We start from the raw sequence: 19,021 nt of genomic DNA on the forward strand, positions 1-19,021 counted from the left end.
TTCCATATTATATGAAAGTAAAATAATAGTTTAAAAATATGAGAACATATTGCTGAACTGGGACTCTCCAGTTCACCAGCATCGTGTGCCCTGTGTGACTTAGACTGTAAGTTTATCCACTCTTCTGCTTGCTCACAAATGCCATAATTTTTGATTTTGTATAAGTATTTTTGTGTAACGGTGCTTTGGAAAGATCCAAAACCCTAATTTCTATCATTTAATTTCAGAACAGTAACTGCTGATACCGTACCTAAGCTATCATATAAATTTCATTTCAGTTACATGTATACCTCTTAGTATTATAATTTTCATGTATACCTCCTAGTATTATAATTTTTGCATATGTTAGTCTGTTTATTGTAAGTTCTACCTTTGCAGACTCATGATTTTCTGTGTTTTACATTACTAAATTCATTATTAGTACAATTTACTCTTAAATTATGAATCAGTAAACATTGATTTGTAGAACAGAACTTAAGTTGATTGTTTTATTACTAGTATGCCTTATTATGTTTTTAGCACAAATAATATGTGAGAGCCGTAAAGATGTCCCAAGTGATGTGGACAGTGAACACTCTCAGCTCGATACCACACCGCAACACCTGTGTGTGATTGATATACCAACTGTAAGTCTAATGCATGGGAGATTCATATTACATTTCAAACTGAACAAAAAAAATCAAAAGCACAAGCATGAAGCATGAATAAAATTTATTTGAATGTTGCTGAACCTACTTTATGGTTAAGATAAGTTGACAGTATTGTTCTTCGTACTGTTTGCAACCTATCTTAATTTAAATAAAATAGCTGCAATGATACAACAACAACAACAGTTCACAATATGAGTTCTACATCTACATTTATACTCGACAAGCCACCTAACAGTATGACCACATTATTTCCATCTTCCCATTTCCATTTGTGAATGATGCACAAGAGGAATGGCTGCTGATAAACCCCCATATGAGCTCTAGTTTCCCTGATTTTCCCATCATGGTCATTTGACAGGATGTGTGTGGGAGGAAATAACACATTGCATGACTGTTCTTGGAACTTATGCTGTCATGGGTAGGATGTTTTATTTCATTCAATAATTGATCATGCAGTCAACTAATGCATACTGCTTACTTATTTAAACATTATGACATCATGTGCTGTGCAGAACTAATGTTGTTATACAGGCAAGATACAAGACCCCCCCCCCCCCCAAAAAAAAAAAAATCAGTATTGCAGAAAATTTCTGGGACAGTGAGAGAGCCAATGAGCTGGATAGGCAGTAGTATAAGTGGCGACCAGAGGAGGGAGATGTCTGGCGCTGGTGGGGTGTTCAGGGGTGCCATGACCATCTCCAACTCCAAACGTGGAGGGGTGTCTGAGGTGTTAAACACCTGGATGGCAAAAGAAGTGGACAATCTGGGGACCACCACACTGTCACATATATCGGCAGTATCTGTCAGTGGAGGAGGCAGAGCTGTGGCTGGCTCAGTGAACAGCAAGCAAGGATGGAGCTGAGTTGCATGTCACAGTAAGTGTGTCCCATATGCTTGTATATCATGTGACCTGACTGGCTGTGACAATGCCATCTCCCATCCCAGGACCCAGCCATGTGTGAGGGTCCAGATAGAGATGTACATAGGATGTGGAAAGGGGGGGGGGGGGGGGAGAGGGAGGACAGCATCTGGACATTGGATGTACAGTGCTGTCTGCAGGATGTCTATTAGTGTTTACTCATGATGGCTATGCAAGATTTCAGCTGCTGATGGACCTTAGACTGTGTTGTTCCTGTGGAATGGTAAAAGAGCATGCAGCACATCTTACTTATTGGCTGTAGTGATGGCTTTGGTCATGTGCATATAAAGTGCTCAAATTCATCATTAGGGCTGAGATGAAAAGAGGCAGAAACCATGTGTTCAATGCCTTTATATCTGCTGAAGTCCGTAAACTGAATGGACCAAGATTGTAGTCTATTGTCTGAGACCAACATGTGAGAAGCACCCTCTATTGCAAATACCTTTTTTAAGGTTCAAATAGTTGCAGCTGAAGATGTTTGTAAGAGAACTATTAGGGAAATTTGGAGAGTGTGTCAATGACCAATAGTCACACCTCACTGAGGAAAGGGGCCAGTTTGTTGGCAAGCAGTGTTCCACTGAAATTTGCTGCCTTTCTTCCTCAGAGTGTTGAGAGAATTGGGTATTTCTGATGCCTGTGGGGCTACATTTCCATAATAATTGACTTTGCCCAGGAAGGAATGTAATCCTTCATTTATCAATAGAGGGAGTCTGATGAGAGCTTTGATGTTTTTATTCACTGGGCATAAGCCATCCATACCAAGGATGTGTCCCAGGTAGTCAACCTCTGATTTAAGACATTCACACTTCCTTAAGTTGCAGTGGAGTCCAGTATGTTGTAAGATTTGAAAAGGAAGGCAAAGTTTACATAAATTTTCTTCCCTTGTGTTACCAGTAACAAGGATGTTATCCAAGTAGTTGGTGCAGCAAAGATGTCACAGATAACTTTTTCCACATGATGCTGAAAGATAGCAGAGCCACTAGCCATAGCAAAAAGGGAGACAATTGTTGAGACAGAAGCAGAAGGGAGAATTGACAACCATAAACTGCTGGGGTGCCCATCCAATGGTAACTGTATATGTGCTTCTGCTATATTAATTTTGGAAAAAATAGTTTCCTTCTGCTAGTTTTGGCGTAAGATCCTCAGGGCAAGGAATGGGGTAAGTCTTGACAACTGACTGAACATTGACAATTGTTTTAAAGTCGCCACAGGCATGGATTCTACTGGCAGACTTCTGGAAAAAGATGAACACAGTATCCCATAGATGTGTAATAATGGGCATTAATATTTCTAAATCTTTCAAATTGTCCACTTCATCTTTGGATGTGTCTCAAAGTGTGACAGGATGTGGACAGGCATGAAAAAATGAGGAGTAGCCAGTCATTTTTGTTCATCGTGCACTGCATAATTGATGGTGCGACCAAGCACAGAGTCAAAGGGAGATGAGAACTCTTCACACAGCTTGTCAAAATCATTGGAAGGTACCATGGAGAGAATCATCTTTACTGAGTCATCAGGCTAGAAAGCCACACACTTGACAATTGTTGAGACCATAAATATTTTGAGTACGGCCTGAAACAATGGTAACTCATTAGATACTACTGTGCTGTAAGCAACTGGGAAGACCCAATCTAAGCATAAGTGTCCTCATTTGTGAGAGACATAGAAACGTCTATATCCTCTTGAAATCTAACTGAGTGAACAAAAATGGTGAATGTGATCTATATTTACTGAGGCTGTGATGTAAAAGGATCTGACTGAGACAAGATGACATGAACTTGTTTATATCTGTGCTGTGAGACAGGAGGATGCATATGGCTGCCTCAGATGGTGGCAGTGTGACCAACCTGAGGGATTCCAGGCAACATGTGTGTTTATGAGAACACTGCTGTTGGAGGTGCATGTGAAAACAATGTGGACTCTTGTGTAAGGGTCAGTCACAGGGGCAGTCTGAACCTGAGTTAAATTCTTAATACTGGTTATTTGAATGTGCTTTGTGAGTTGCAGAATGGTGAGCTTGCTTAATTCTGTCTCTACTAGGGGATAGACATTTCAAATCCTAGTTCTGCATTTTCTTGTGGAAATGGAATGAACTTTCAACAGAAGTCACAGTGATATCACTGCTAGAAACTGAACTAAGTGAATCGTGGTTCCCCAAATTTCTGTGAGAATAGGGTGAGCTATTTATAGAAGATACATCGTGTTCCTTGAACTAGTGTTGTACCTGGTGTGAAACCTGATGAATTTCAGCAGCTTTCAGAACCTCTTTTATGTTTGGGTTGTCCAACAGTAGTGATTGTAAATAAACACACTGGTCCAGAGTGAATCAAAAGATTATATCTCATGCAAGAGACTCTGTATACAGTTGATTACAACTTGAGTCAGTACGCATTAAATGACATTTGCAGAAAGACCTTGAAGTTTAACTGCTCGTGTTGCGTATGACTGGTTAGTGCCATTGTGCCACTGAAAAAATTCTAATCTGGCTGCCACTACATGACACTTTTTTTTAATAATACAATAAAGTGCTGTGTAAATTTCTGAAAATTTAAAGGTTTCTGGGTCTACTAAGAGCTTAAGTTTACAAAGCAAATTCAACAGTTTAGGATTAGTAGACAGAAGACATCCATGTTTCAGCATTGTATCAGAACTGTTACATGCCTGGAAATGCAAGAAGAAGTGCCTGTTGGTTGGTTTGGATAATAAAGAGACTAAACTGCGGGTCATCAGTCCCAAAGAAGTGCCTCTAATAGCTGTCCCTTTCCCGCCGTGTTTGGTTGTAAAGGCGGAAATAGTGGCAACTAGTATATGCTGGTTCAGCTGTTCATAGCAGGAGTTGCTGTGTCAGCTTGGCTTGCAACTCCATCCACTGTTGCTAGCAGGGCTGTTGCTGCTGAAGTTGTTGCTGATACTGTTGACATTGTTGCTGTTGCAGTGTTAATTGCTGCTGCCTAAGTTTAAGAAAATTCAGGGTTCATGTTTGTCTTCACTAAATGCTTGCTAGATTTGAGTCCTGTACCCTTGAGCTGTGGCCAAAATCCTTGTCGCCACTTTTATACATGCTCATTTGGTTCCTGTGTACCGATATCCTTTTATTGATTCACAGTTAAATAACCACAAAATAAAGCTCAAGTTCACACAACCTGAATGAGCTGTGCTGGTGTGAGCATGATAATTTGATGGTGTCAGAGTAATACCAGTAGGTCCATAAATTCTTGCACTGTCATTATTGGCACAGCAATTATTAGTCCATATAGTAATCCATAGTCCAGACCAGTAGAGGGCAGCCTGGCCCCTGGAAATGCCACCTATCATGAGTTTCTATGTCCCACAACCTTTTGATTCTATTGTGGGTTGGGTTGATTTGGGAGAGGAGACCAGGCAGCTAGGTCATTGGTTTCATAGGAGAAGGGAAGGATGGGGTAGGAAGTCAGCCATGCCCTTTCAAAGGAACCATTCCAGCATTTTCCTGAAGTGATTTCCCTAAAATCATGGAAGACTTAAATCAGAATGGCCATATGTAGGACTGAACCATTGTCCTCTGGAATGCGAGTCCAGTGTACTAACCACTGCACCACCTTACTCAGTGATTCTATTATGTTGATACCTTCTGTGGTGGAATTAATGTTGTTGTCAGGACTATAAATTCCTTCCTGCTCCTCCACATGGCACACACACACACACACACACACACACACACACACACACAGAGAAAGTGTGTGTGTGTGTGTGTGTGTGTGAGAGAGAGAGAGAGAGAGAGAGAGAGAGAGAGAGAGAGAGAGAGAGAGAGGTAACAGAACTAGAAAGAAGCAATCAGTGATGACATCCTTCTCACTATTATTCTGTTTTGTTTACTCCATTACAGCTATCTGTCAATGTTCATTTCCAGAAAATTTGTGAGAATGCCATTTACCTTTGATTAACTAGTGTTAGTATTTATTTTGACATATCAGTTCAAGCTTTTTTTTCAACATTAAATTACTTCACATTGATCACATGTGAGCCTTCCTTAATGGTTTATCCCATTTCACTACTCAGAATTGTAGCCTTTTATCAGAAACTGGTATGTTTAAGTAATCTGTAAACAGAATACTATTTACTTGTTGTACACTGCCTAGGAAGTTGTTGATGTATGTTAAAAGTAGTGGTAATCATATTAAGCTCCACTGTGGCATACTTGCATTAAATTATCTCAAATGTATAATGTTACAAAAAATTTATCTCAGTTTGAGGTCTGCAATGTTTCATTCTTTTGTACCACATTTTCCTTCTTGAATTGGGACCTACAATTAGCTGTTCATTTTACTCCCCTTGGGTATTGAAAAAATAAGAAGACAAGCCAAGTTATTTGAAAGAGATGGAGAAAATTTTTTCTTACTACGACTTGTAAAAAAATATGCACCAGAATGTGTGGCTCAGTGGCTAAGTGAATAAGTATCAATATACAAATCTAAAGGTTTGAGATCTTAGGCAATGACATACACATGTGAAAAATGCCAAGTTACACTGCTGTTGATATCTCCATTTGAGGAACTCCAGCTGTGTAGATAATTTTTTATTCATTATATTGTGAGCTTATACATAGAAGTGAGTAACGTATGTAGCTTTGTCTCTGTGCTTTTGTGGTTTAATATTTAACTTCACATGTTAGTGTATTTAAGAGATGTTGACTCACATTTATTAACTGTCTTGTCCAGATTTATACCATATTTAACATGTATAGTGACTGTGAATACTCTGTTTGAATGTGAGCTGAGTTGGAGTCCCTGCACACATAGCTCCAGGATGGTGCTGCCTTGGGTCATGCAGTGTGAAGTTGTTGTCAATCAGAAACACTATGGGTGGATGATTGTTGGGATACAAGGGAAGTCCAGCTCATCCCATGTGACCTAATCAGTGCACTGCCATGTTCAGTCTGGTTACTGCCTGCACTGAGGTTGAACCCTCATACATGACTGAGTGGGAGGTTATGTCAAGTGGCAACAGACAGCAAAAGACTGTCCAGGAGACCAATGGAAAGGCCTCCTTAGTTTGTTGGACAAACAGGTTTCAAGTGCTGTCTACGCCTGAGAATGATCCTGAGTGAGCTGCAGTCATTTGCCCTGTTTTAGAGGCAGCCTCTCAGCCTGCAAGATTTGGTCATTCACTGAGGATGTGATTATTGGTGGTTGGGAGGTCCAGTTTTAGACATGTGATTGAGCCCCTTAAGGATATATAGCTGCCCAAAAAGGGAAGAAATTCAGTGTCCACTCCATGTACATACTTCTCGGAGTCATCCCAGTTGTGGAATGGGTCATTGCAGATGACATGAACAGCACATGGTGCAGCAACTGCAGATTGTGTCTCATATCAGTACCAACAAGGTGTGTCACTTTGGATCAGAAGAGATTCTCTCTAGTTTCCAGATGCTACATGAAGTGATAAAGAGAGCCAGTCCTGTTTGCAAGATGAAAGGAGATCTCACCATCTACAGCATCACTGATCTGATAGAACTGATTGTACATCTATGCTACAGAGCTGAGTGGGCATAATTAGAGCATCAGGCAGTTATATGGCTGTGTAGGTCACAGACTCTTTGACCTGCATCATAAGGTTGAAAAGTGACCGGATGTGCTCAATATATTAAGGATACACTACACTAAGCAGATTCAGAAGGATGTAGGTTGCAGTAAGTACTGGGAGATGAAGAAGCTTGCACAGGATAAAGTAACATGGAGAGCTGCATCAAACCAGTCTCAGGACTGAAGACCACAGCAACAACAACAACACTACACAACAGAGGCAGCTACACAGGTAGTGAGGGCTGTGTGGAATTTACTGAATGGTTTTTTATGTTAGAGTGACTACAGAAAAGTGCTGTGCTCAAATTATTCTTAGGATCACGAGCTGGGTGAAACCCAAAGTAGAAAGCTGTGAGATGCTCGGTGAATGGTGCAACATATATCAGAAAGACGGACTGAATGCTACAAGAGGGGGAGTGTTCATTGCAGTTGACAAAAATATTCTCTCTCTTGAAGTTGAAGTTGAGTGTGACAGTGAAATTATGTGGTTGAGCATAATAGTTGTAGGGGAAATAAAGCTACTTTTTGGTGTTTTTACTGGCCACCCAATTCCACTGTGACAGTTCTAGAGACACTCACAGGAAGTCTATGATCTCTATAGCGTAAATACCCATATCACACAGTACTATCTGGAGGAAATTTTAACCTACTGATTCATTGCTGGGAGGGTGTGTGTGTGGGGGGGGGAGTACAAACAGACAGTCTTGCAAAGTACTTTTGAATATGATTTCTGAAAACTATCTTGAGCAGCTAGTTTGGAAATATCTTAAACTGTATAGCTACAAATGTGCCAGACCTTGTTAAACAGCATCAGTATGGAGATGGGTATTAGTGATCATGATGCCATTATAGCAAGTACGGTTACAAAAGTTAATAAACCAATCAAGAAAGCTAGGAGAGTGTTTCTGCTAGAAAGAGCAAATGACCAGTTGTTAGAATCTTACTTAGGCAGTGAACTGACGTCATTTAGTTACACTAAAACGAGATAGACAAATTATGGGGAAAGTTTAAACAGATTGTAAATCATGGTCTGGAGAAGAATGTGCCTAGTAAGTGGATAAATTATGGAAAAGATTCACCATGGTTTAACAGAAAAATTTAGAAAATGCTGAGGAGACAAAAGCTGTTGCACTCTCGGTTCAAAAGAGGAAGCACAAATGATAACTGCCAAAGGTTAGTAGATACTCATGCATTTGTGAAAAGAGCTAAGCATGAAGCATGCAACAACTACCAAAGTCATACCTTAGCTAAAGATCTGGCCAAGAATCTGAGAAACTTTTTGTCCTGTGCAAAATTGCTAAGTGGGCCTAAGGCTTCCCTCCGGTCATTCATCAACCAGTCTGGTGTGGCAGTTGAAGACAGCAAAACGAAAGCTGAAGTTTTAAATTTTGTGTGAAATGATTCACACAGGAGAATCATTCAAAACATACCATTTGAGAAGCAAATGGACTCCTGTGTGGACAACATAGTAATAGCGTCCCTGGTGTAGAGAAACAACTGAAAGCATTGAAACCAAATAAGTTCAGTTTTAAAAAGAATGTTCTATGTCACTGGTTCCTTAATAAGCTTTCATTTATTGCTAATCTCTTGCTGACCATGAAGTCCCAAGTGGCTGAAAGAAAGTGCAGATGATTTCTGTATATAAGAAGGGTAAAATGATGGATCTGCAAAATTGCAGAACAATATCCCTAACTTTGGTTTGCTATGGAATCCTTGAACATATTCTCAATTTGAATATAATAAACTTTCTTGAGGCTGTGAAGCTTATGTCCATGAATCAACATGGTTTTGGAAAGCATTGCTCATGCAAAACTCATCTTGCCATTTTCTCACATGATATACTCAAACTATGGATGAAGGGCAAGAGGTAGATTCGATATTTCTGGATTTCTGGAAATCATTTGACATGGTGCCCTACTTCAGACTGTTAATGAAGGTATGAGTAAATGGAACAGGTTCCCACATATGTGAGTGGTTCAAAGGTTTCTTGCTAATAGAACCCAGTATGTTGTCCTTGATTGCAAGTGTTCATCAGAGGCAAGGGTATAGTCAGGTGTATTCCAGGGAAGTGTGATAGGACTGCTGTTATGTTCTATATACCTATATTATTTGGCAGACAGGGTGGGCAGCAATCTGCAGTTTCTTGCTGATGATGCTGTAGTGTATGGTAAGGTGCTGAAGTTGAGTGGCTGTAGGAGGATGAAAGATAATTTAGACAAAATTTCTAGTTGGTGTGATGAATGGCAGCTAGCTCTAAATGAAGAAAAATGTAATTTAATGTGGATGAGTAGGAAAAACAAACCTGTAATGTTCAGATACAGCATTAGTAGTGTGCTGCTTGACACAATCACATCATTTATGTATCTGGGTATGATGTTGTGGAATGAGCATGTGAGGACTGTGTCAGGGAAGGTGAATGGTCAACTTTGATTTAGTGGTAGAAATCTGGGAAAGTGTGGTTCATCTGTAAAGAAGACTGCGTGTAGGATGCCAGTGTGGCCTATTCTTGAGTACTACTCAAGTATTTGGGATCCGTACTAGGTCAGATTTAAGGAAGACATCAGAGCAATTCAGCTGTGGGTTGCTCAAACAAGTATTATGGCCATGTTTTGGGAACTCAGATGGGAGTCCATGGAGGGTAAGTGACATTCTTTTTAAGGAATGCTATTCAAAAAATTTAAAGAACTGGCATTTGAAGGCTGACTGCAAAACTGTTCTTCTGCCACCACCACAATTTACGCGTAAGGGCTGGGAAGATCAGTTACAAGAAAGTAGAAGTCATATGGAGGCATATAGATAACTTTTCCCCTTTGCTCTATTTGCATGTGGAACAGGAAAGAAAAAGACTAGTAGTGATACAGGGTACTCTCCGCCATGCTCTGTCTGGTGGCTTGCGGATTTTGTATGTAGATGTAGAACAGTAGTAGCATCTCATAGGGAACAGTTCAAACACAGGAAAAGGGTAGACTTACAAAACATCAGTATTATAGTTTTCAATTGTAATAGCTGTCTTGAGATAGAACCAGAGCTCCAAGCACTCACAGAAGGCACCTAAACAGGATTTATTGTGGATGGGCTTGAGTTGTCATCAGGAGGACTGGTCAACACACAAATATTGGAAATGTGCCATGTGAATTCAAATGAGAATCCTTGGAGCAATGAAGACATTCACTGTTGAGAAAGTTTAGAGAACTGGCAGTTGTAACAGATTGCAGAATGATTCTGCTGTCACCAACATGTGTTTTGCATAAGGACTGCAAAGACAAACTGAGAGAAATCAGGGCTTGTACGCAAGCATGTACATTACCGCTCATTAATTTCAATACACTCTGGTATTTCAGATTTACAAAACAAATCAAACGTTATTTCTCCAAAATATAATTATATTAACTTCCACATACATAATAAAATCACAATAATTATATTTTACTTTCATCAAAGTATCGTCCTTTGGATTTAATGACTGCCTCATGAGCTCGAGCCATGCTGTCAATCAGTTTTTTTAGGAATTGTGAATCTATATGATTCCACACATCCTTAACAATATTCCAAAGATGTTCCTTGCTGGATATATTAACTTCCCTGACACGTCTGTCCACTTCATCCCCGACTATTTCAATGGGATTAAAATCAGGGCTCTGGGACGGCTATACCATATCATTCAGTGCTTACTATTTTTCTTTTGATGCAATGTACCTCATACAGTATGCCAACTGAGTTTTGGGTCATTATCCTGTTGTAAGGTGAACCCTTTCCCCATTGAGTGCAATCCATTTTGTATTGCATGATACTGAAGTATGTGGTGGTATTGCAGCTGACCCATACATGTTTCTATTTGCACAATTTCGCCAACTCTCTCTCTCCGGCAAAACATTCTCAAACCATAATAGAACCTCCACTGTACTTAACTGTGGGTAGAACACACTACTGGGCTACCCTTTCCCCTACAAATCGGTGAACAAATATTCTCCTTCTGGTTCCAAAAATCTCAAGCTTCAATTCATCAGTGAATAACACCTTTATCCACTCTTCTGATGTCCACTTATGATATTTTCCAGTCCATTCAAGTCTCTTCATTTATTTGTGGGCCTTTCAAGCCAGCTTCAGTCAGCCTCCTTTCTACTGTTGCAACAGATATTGTTGTTGTGTTCATTTCTACCAATTCTGCATGAATTTGGGGTGCTGTTTTGAATAAATTTCTCTTACTGGTAATTCTGATATATTTATTATCACTTTTAGTTGTTTAACAAGTTTGTCCTGGTTGTGTTATGTCCTTATTGCTACCTGTTGTCTTCTGGTGGTGAATGGTGCATTGCACTCCCCCTATAGAGACACTACCCTGTTTTGCAATTTGGTGAATACATAAACCTGCTTGGCTAAGTGTTACAATTGCAGCACATTTTTCTATGGATGTTTTTTCACTCATGGAGCCATACTAGTGATGTGCACACTACAATGCCACGAAAGAACTGACATGCAGGAACAACATGTTATGTATCGTAGCAATGCTTGCCATTCATTGTGGACATCACATCACTACAGGGAACAACACAGGTACACTGAATATGGCGTCCATCAGCAAATAGATAAACAAACATATCAGATAGGTACATAATGTTTACGTACACAACATTGTTTGTTGGATACTATTGTAGATCGATGACCACAAACAAAAATCATGACATGTGTACAATTGTTGTACTATTCCTTTGCTTTCTGAGCCGTTTCCATGGTATTAGACCTTATCTACAGAGAACTAGATGTCATTTATTGGGTGTATTGCAATTAATGAGCAGTAGTGTAAATATTCATTTTTCCTCCCTCCATTTGGGAGTAAAACAGGAAATGGAATGACTAGAGTCATACAAGGTACCCTCTGTGTTGCACCGTATGGTGGCTTGTGGTGTATGTATATTGATGTAGATTAGATTAGATTAAATTAGATTTACTTTCATTCTGATTGATCCATAGTGAGGAGGTCCTCCAGGATGTAGAACATGCCAGAAAAACAACAATGCATGACAAATATTTACAACTCAAACAAATAAGCTAGTGTACCATTCCACAGGTCCCAAGTGGAATGGTCATCATTTTTTAATGAACGCTATATGAAAGAATCATTTTACAAATACTAATGCATTGAATTAAAAATAAAAAAGTTTTTTATTTATTTATAAGTTAATAAACATGTAATACAACTACTAAATACTTATTTACAATGAACACATTACTGCTCTGAACTGGTGCAGAAGTTACATTGTACTTATATATATATAAACACACACACACACAAATCAGTATGTGTGTGTGTATATATATATATATATATATAGTTATAATAGAAGGAAACATTCCACGTAGGAAAAATATACCTAAAAAGATGATGTGACTTACCAAATGAAAGTGCTGGCAGGTCGATAACACACAAACGAACACAGACATACACACAAAATTCAAGCTTTCGCAACAAACTGTTGCCTCATCAGGAAAGAGGGAAGGAGAGGGAAAGACGAAAGGATGTGGGTTTTAAGGGAGAGGGTAAGGAGTCATTCCAGTCCCGGGAGCGGAAAGACTTACCTTAGGGGGAAAAAGGGCCGGGTATACACTCGCACACACACACACACATATCCATCCACACATATACAGACACAAGCAGACATATTTAAAGACAAAGAGTTTGGGCAGAGATGTCAGTCGAGGCAGAAGTGCAGAGGCAAAGATGTTGTTGAATGACAGGTGAGGTATGAGTGGTGGCAACTTGAAATTAGCGGAGATTGAGGCCTGGTGGATAACAGGAAGAGAGGATATATTGAAGAGCAAGTTCCCATCTCCGGAGTTTGGATAGGTTGGTGTTGGTGGGAAGTATCCAGATAACCCGGACGGTGTAACACTGCGCCAAGATGTGCTGGCCGTGCACCAAGGCATGTTTAGCCACAGGGTGATCCTCATTACCAACAAACACTGTCTGCCTGTGTCCATTCATGCGAATGGACAGTTTGTTGCTGGTCATTCCCACATAGAATGCATCACAGTGTAGGCAGGTCAGTTGGTAGATCACGTGGGTGCTTTCACACGTGGCTCTGCCTTTGATTGTGTACAACTTCCGGGTTACAGGACTGGAGTAGGAGGTGGTGGGAGGGTGCATGGGACAGGTTTTACACCGGGGGCAGTTACAAGGGTAGGAGCCAGAGGGTAGGGAAGGTGGTTTGGGGATTTCATAGGGATGAACTAAGAGGTTATGAAGGTTAGGTGGACGGCGGAAAGACACTCTTGGTGGAGTGGGGAGGATTTCATGAAGGATGGATCTCATTTCAGGGCAGGATTTGAGGAAGTCGTATCCCTGCTGGGGAGCCACATTCAGAATCTGATCCAGTCCCGGAAAGTATCCTGTCACAAGTGGGGCACTTTTGTGGTTCTTCTGTGGGAGGTTCTGGGTTTGAGAGGATGAGGAAGTGGCTCTGGTTATTTGCTTCTGTACCAGGTTGGGAGGGTAGTTGCGGGATGCGAAAGCTGTTGTCAGGTTGTTGGTGTAATGCTTCAGGGATTCCGGACTGGAGCAGATTCATTTGCCACGAAGACCTATATATATATAGGACGGGTATTCACTAGCACACACACACATATCCATCCACAGATATACAGACACAAGCAGACATATATATTCCGGACTGGAGGACTGGAGCAGATTCATTTATATATATAGGTCTTCGTGGCAAATGAATCTGCTCCAGTCCGGAATATATATGTCTGCTTGTGTCTGTATATCTGTGGATGGATATGTGTGTGTGTGCTAGTGAATACCCGTCCTATATATATATATATAGGTCTTCGTGGCAAATGAATCTGCTCCAGTCCGGAATATATATGTCTGCTTGTGTCTGTATATCTGTGGATGGATATGTGTGTGTGTGCTAGTGAATACCCGTCCTTTTTTCCCCCTAAGGTAAGTCTTTCCGCTCCCGGGATTGGAATGACTCCTTACCCTCTCCCTTAAAACCCAAATCCTTTCGTCTTTCCCTCTCCTTCCCTCCTTCCTGACGAGACAACCGTTGGTTGCGAAAGCTAGAATTTTGTGTGTATTTATTCCATGAATTGAGCTGTTGGTTTGAAAAAGTGATATATTTTTAATGACAAATTTCATTAAGGAATAAATACACTCCTGGAAATGGAAAAAAGAACACATTGACACCGGTGTGTCAGACTCACCATACTTGCTCCGGACACTGCGAGAGGGCTGTACAAGCAATGATCACACGCACGGCACAGCGGACACACCAGGAACCGCGGTGTTGGCCGTCGAATGGTGCTAGCTGCGCAGCATTTGTGCACCGCCGCCGTCAGTGTCAGCCAGTTTGCCGTGGCATACGGAGCTCCATCGCAGTCTTTAACACTGGTAGCATGCCGCGACAGCGTGGACGTGAACCGTATGTGCAGTTGACGGACTTTGAGCGAGGGCGTATAGTGGGCATGCGGGAGGCCGGGTGGACGTACCGCCGAATTGCTCAACACGTGGGGCGTGAGGTTCCACAGTACATCGATGTTGTCGCCAGTGGTCGGCGGAAGGTGCACGTGCCCGTCGACCTGGGACCGGACCGCAGCGACGCACGGATGCACGCCAAGACCGTTGGATCCTACGCAGTGCCGTAGGGGACCGCACCGCCACTTCCCAGCAAATTAGGGACACTGTTGCTCCTGGGGTATTGGCGAGGACCATTCGCAACTGTCTCCATGAAGCTGGGCTACGGTCCCGCACACCGTTAGGCCGTCTTCCGCTCACGCCCCAACATCGTGCAGCCCGCCTCCAGTGGTGTCGCGACAGGCGTGAATGGAGGGACGAATGGAGACGTGTCGTCTTCAGCGATGAGTGTCACTTCTGCCTTGGTGCCAATGATGATTGTATGCGTGTTTGGCGCCGTACAGGTGAGTCCACAATCAGGACTGCATACGACCGAGGCACACAGGGCCAACACCTGGCATCATGGTGTGGGGAGCGATCTCCTACACTGGCCGTACACCACTGGTGATCATCGAGGGGACACTGAATAGTGCACGGTACATCCAAACCGTCATCGAACCCATCGTTCTACCATTCCTAGACCGGCAAGGGAACTTGCTGTTCCAACAGGACAATGCACGTCCGCATGTATCCCGTGCCACCCAACGTGCTCTAGAAAGTGTAAGTCAACTACCCTGGCCAGCAAGATCTCCGGATCTGTCCCCCATTGAGCATGTTTGAGACTGGATGAAGCGTCGTCTCATGCGGTCTGCACGTCCAGCATGAACGCTGGTCCAACTGAGGCGCCAGGTGGAAATGGCTTGGCAAGCCGTTCCACGGGACTACATCCAGCATCTCTACGATCGTCTCCATGGGAGAATAGCAGCCTGCATTGCTGCGAAAGGTGGATATACACTGTACTAGTGCCAACATTGTGCATGCTCTGTTGCCTGTGTCTATGTGCCTGTGGTTCTGTCAGTGTGATCATGTGATGTATCTGACCCCAGGAATGTGTCAATAAAGTTTCCCCTTCCTGGGACAATGAATTCACGGTGTTCTTATTTCAATTTCCAATAGTGTATATTGGGAAGCAGTAGTTAGTACCCCTAGTTCCCTAAACAGGCTTCCGCAAGATGTTCTTGAGTTCACACCACATATAACTCTTACTGCACGTTTTTGTGCCTGGAAAACTTTAGCTTGGCTTGATGAATTGCCCCAAAAAATAGTCCCATATGTCTGACACAATTCACATTGCAAATAGAGATTTGTTAAGATGCTTCAGCAATTCTGTGGTGTGCTCCTCCCAGTTGAATTTATTATCAAGCTGTAATCCCAAGAATTTAACACAGTAGATGTGCTGAAAGCTGGTTGAAGCCAGATGTAAGTTTAGCCAAAGTTTTTACCAACCTGTTTTTACTAAACTGTTCACCCTGATGCAAATGCATAATCCATAAACAAGCCAATCATGAGCTGAATGCAAAGGGAAGGCCAGTAATGAAAACAAAAAGAAAGTAATCTAAGGCCAAGTCAGTATCCTAATATTATCTAGGCAAGATATGTCAGAGCTCATGTTTCATACTATCTAAGGCTGGTCCATAGCCTAGCAACATGCTGCAATCAGCCTCATCCATTTCTGGTGCTGGTGCATCTAGTAACACTTGACTAATGCTAGAGTCAATGTTTCTGACCCACTTCTACTGTAGGATATATTAAACTACTGTCATTTAGAAAGAATAGAGTAAATTCCATTGTTGGTGGCATGTTAATTGCTGTCAGAAGTAGTTTATCTTGTTGTGAAATTGAAGTAAATAATTGCTGTGAGTTAGTAGGGGTAGCAGCTATACTAGACAACTGATATAAGTTAAAAATTGGTTCCTTTTATCTAGCACCTCAATAACTCAGATGATATAATTGCTGAAAGGTTCTAGGAAAATTTGAGTCTCATTTTAAATAGGCAGCTGACTCATTCAATTATAATTGGTGGTGACTTCAATCTACCATCAGTATGTTGGCAATGATACATGTTCAAGGTTGGTGGTGGGCATAAAACATCATTTAAAATTTTACTAAGTGCTTTTACTGAGAATTTTTTTGAGCGGTTAGTGCTGAAGCTCACACAAAGAGTAAATGGTTGCAATAACATATTAGATGTCATAGGGACAAACGGTCCTGATCAAACAGGAATTAGTGACTACAAGATCATTGTAGTAAGACTGAATACTGTAACATCCAAATCCATAAAAATAAATACAAAATATATCAGTTTAAAAGTGCGCATAAAATTTGCTTGATGCCTTCCTAGGAGACAGTCTTCATTTCTTCCATACTGAACTATGTCAGCATTGATGAAATACTGCTTAAATTCAGAGAAAGAGGCAGTTGATAGTTTTATACCTAGTAAATTAATAAGGGACAGAACATATCCCTCATGGTTCACAAAACAGGTAAGAACATTGTTGCAGAAGCACCAAAAAACATACCAGACTTAAAAGAATACAAGATCTACAACAGTTTGCAGATGCTCAAAACTTAGCATGGACTTCAATATGAGATACTTTCAATAGTTTCCACAACAAAACTCTGTCTCAAAAATCAGGCAGTAAATCCAAAGAGATTTAGGTTATGTGTAAAGTACACCAGCGGCAAGACACAATCAGTACCTGTACTGTGAGATAGCCATTCAATGTTACCAACAACAGTGCTATTGAAGTGGAGTTGCTAAACATCGTTTTCCAAAATTCCTTCACCAAAGAAGATGCATTAAATACTCCAGAATTCAGATCAAGAGTGGCTGCCAACATATTCAATGTTACCAGTGGCAGTGGCATTAAAGTGGTCTTGCTGAACACGATTTTACACAGTTCATTCACCAAAGAAGATGCAGTTAAATCTTCCAGTGTCTGGATTACAAATGACTTCCAGCATGAGTAATTTGGAAATAGACATCGTCAGGGTAATGCAGAGACTTAAGTCACTTAATAAAGGCAAGTCTTACAGTCCAGACTGTATACAAGTTAGGTTCTTTTTGCAATATACTGATCAAATAGTTCCACTTTTAGCAATCATACGCAACTGCTCACTCAATGTAAGATCTGTACCTGAAGACTGGAATGTTGCACAGGTCACCCTATTGCACAAGGAAGTAAATATAAGTAATCCACTAAATTATAGACATAATTGACAATGATTTTTAGTAGGACGTTTGACTATATACTGTGTTCCTACATTATAAATTGCCTCAAAGAAAACACTCTATTGACACATAACCAGCATGGATTCAGAAAATATTGTTATTGTGAAACACAAGTCTCTCTTTATTCACATGAAGTAATGAATGCTATCAACAGGGTATCTCAAGCTGATTCCATATTTGTGGATTCCCAGGAGGCTTTTGAAACCATTTCCCACCAGCAATTCCTAATCAAATTTTGTGCCTATGGAGTATTGTCTCAGCTGTATGACTGGCTTCATGATTTCCTGTAAGAAATGTCACAGTCTGTAATAACTGATGTGAAGGCATCAAGTAAAACTTCAGAAGTGATATGCAGCATTCCCCAAGAAAGTATTATAAGCCCTCTGCTATTCTTCATATTTATAAATGATTTAGGAGACAAACTCAGCAGCTCTCATAGATTGTTTGCAGATGATGCTGTCATTTTCAGTTGGTAAAGTCATCATAAGATCAAAACTAATAAAGAAATGGTTTAGATAAGATATCTGCACAAAAAAGTGACACTTGACCTTAAACAATAATAAGTTAGACGTCCTCCCCCTACACTACGCTTGTGTGCCCATTCTGTAGTACTGTTGCATGATAGGACTGATGGAGGGTTCACCAAACTTCAAAGAGAGGTATCTCATTTTGAATTATCACAAACTATGGGTCAGAGTGTCACAGATATGATAAATGAGTTGCGGTGGCAACCATGAAAACAATGTCTTTTGCTGTGGTAATTTATTTCATAAAAATGCCTTCACACTTCAAGAACAATCTAATAATTTCAATTCCAAAAGAAGCAGGTGCTAACAGATGAGAATCATCAGACTATCAGTTTAATATGTCATTGTTGCAAAATACTGACATGGAAAACCTGAGGAGGTTATCTTTAGGGAAAATCAATTTGTGTTCTGGAGAAAAATAGGAAAATGTAAGGCAATGCTAACCCTATGACTTAACTTAGAAGATAGACTGAAGAAAGGCAAACCTGCTTTCGTAACATTTGTAGATGTAGAGAAAGCTTTTGACAATGTTTATCATAATATGTTCTTTGAAATTCTGAGGATTCCAGGGATAAAAGACAAGGAGCAAAATGTTATCTAAACTTCTACATAAACCAGACTGCAGTTGTAAGAAGTGCAATTGTAAGAAGCAGTAGAAGGTGGTGAGACTAGGTCA

At 40.7% G+C, this 19,021-nt stretch overlaps 1 long non-coding RNA gene across 1 annotated transcript in view; it reads left to right on the forward strand.

The window, feature by feature from the left end:
* The window catches only part of LOC126184985 (uncharacterized), a 61,914-nt gene that overhangs the window by 39,658 nt on the left and 3,235 nt on the right, over nucleotides 1–19,021 (forward strand). Inside the window, exon 3 of the long non-coding RNA XR_007536924.1 lies at nucleotides 520–626. This is a non-coding gene — a long non-coding RNA (uncharacterized LOC126184985). The remainder of the gene's footprint in view (nucleotides 1–519; nucleotides 627–19,021) is intronic.

The sequence above is a fragment of the Schistocerca cancellata genome, chromosome 4, assembly GCF_023864275.1.
Source record: "Schistocerca cancellata isolate TAMUIC-IGC-003103 chromosome 4, iqSchCanc2.1, whole genome shotgun sequence".
In the NCBI taxonomy this organism is placed as follows: Eukaryota; Metazoa; Arthropoda; class Insecta; order Orthoptera; family Acrididae; genus Schistocerca; species Schistocerca cancellata.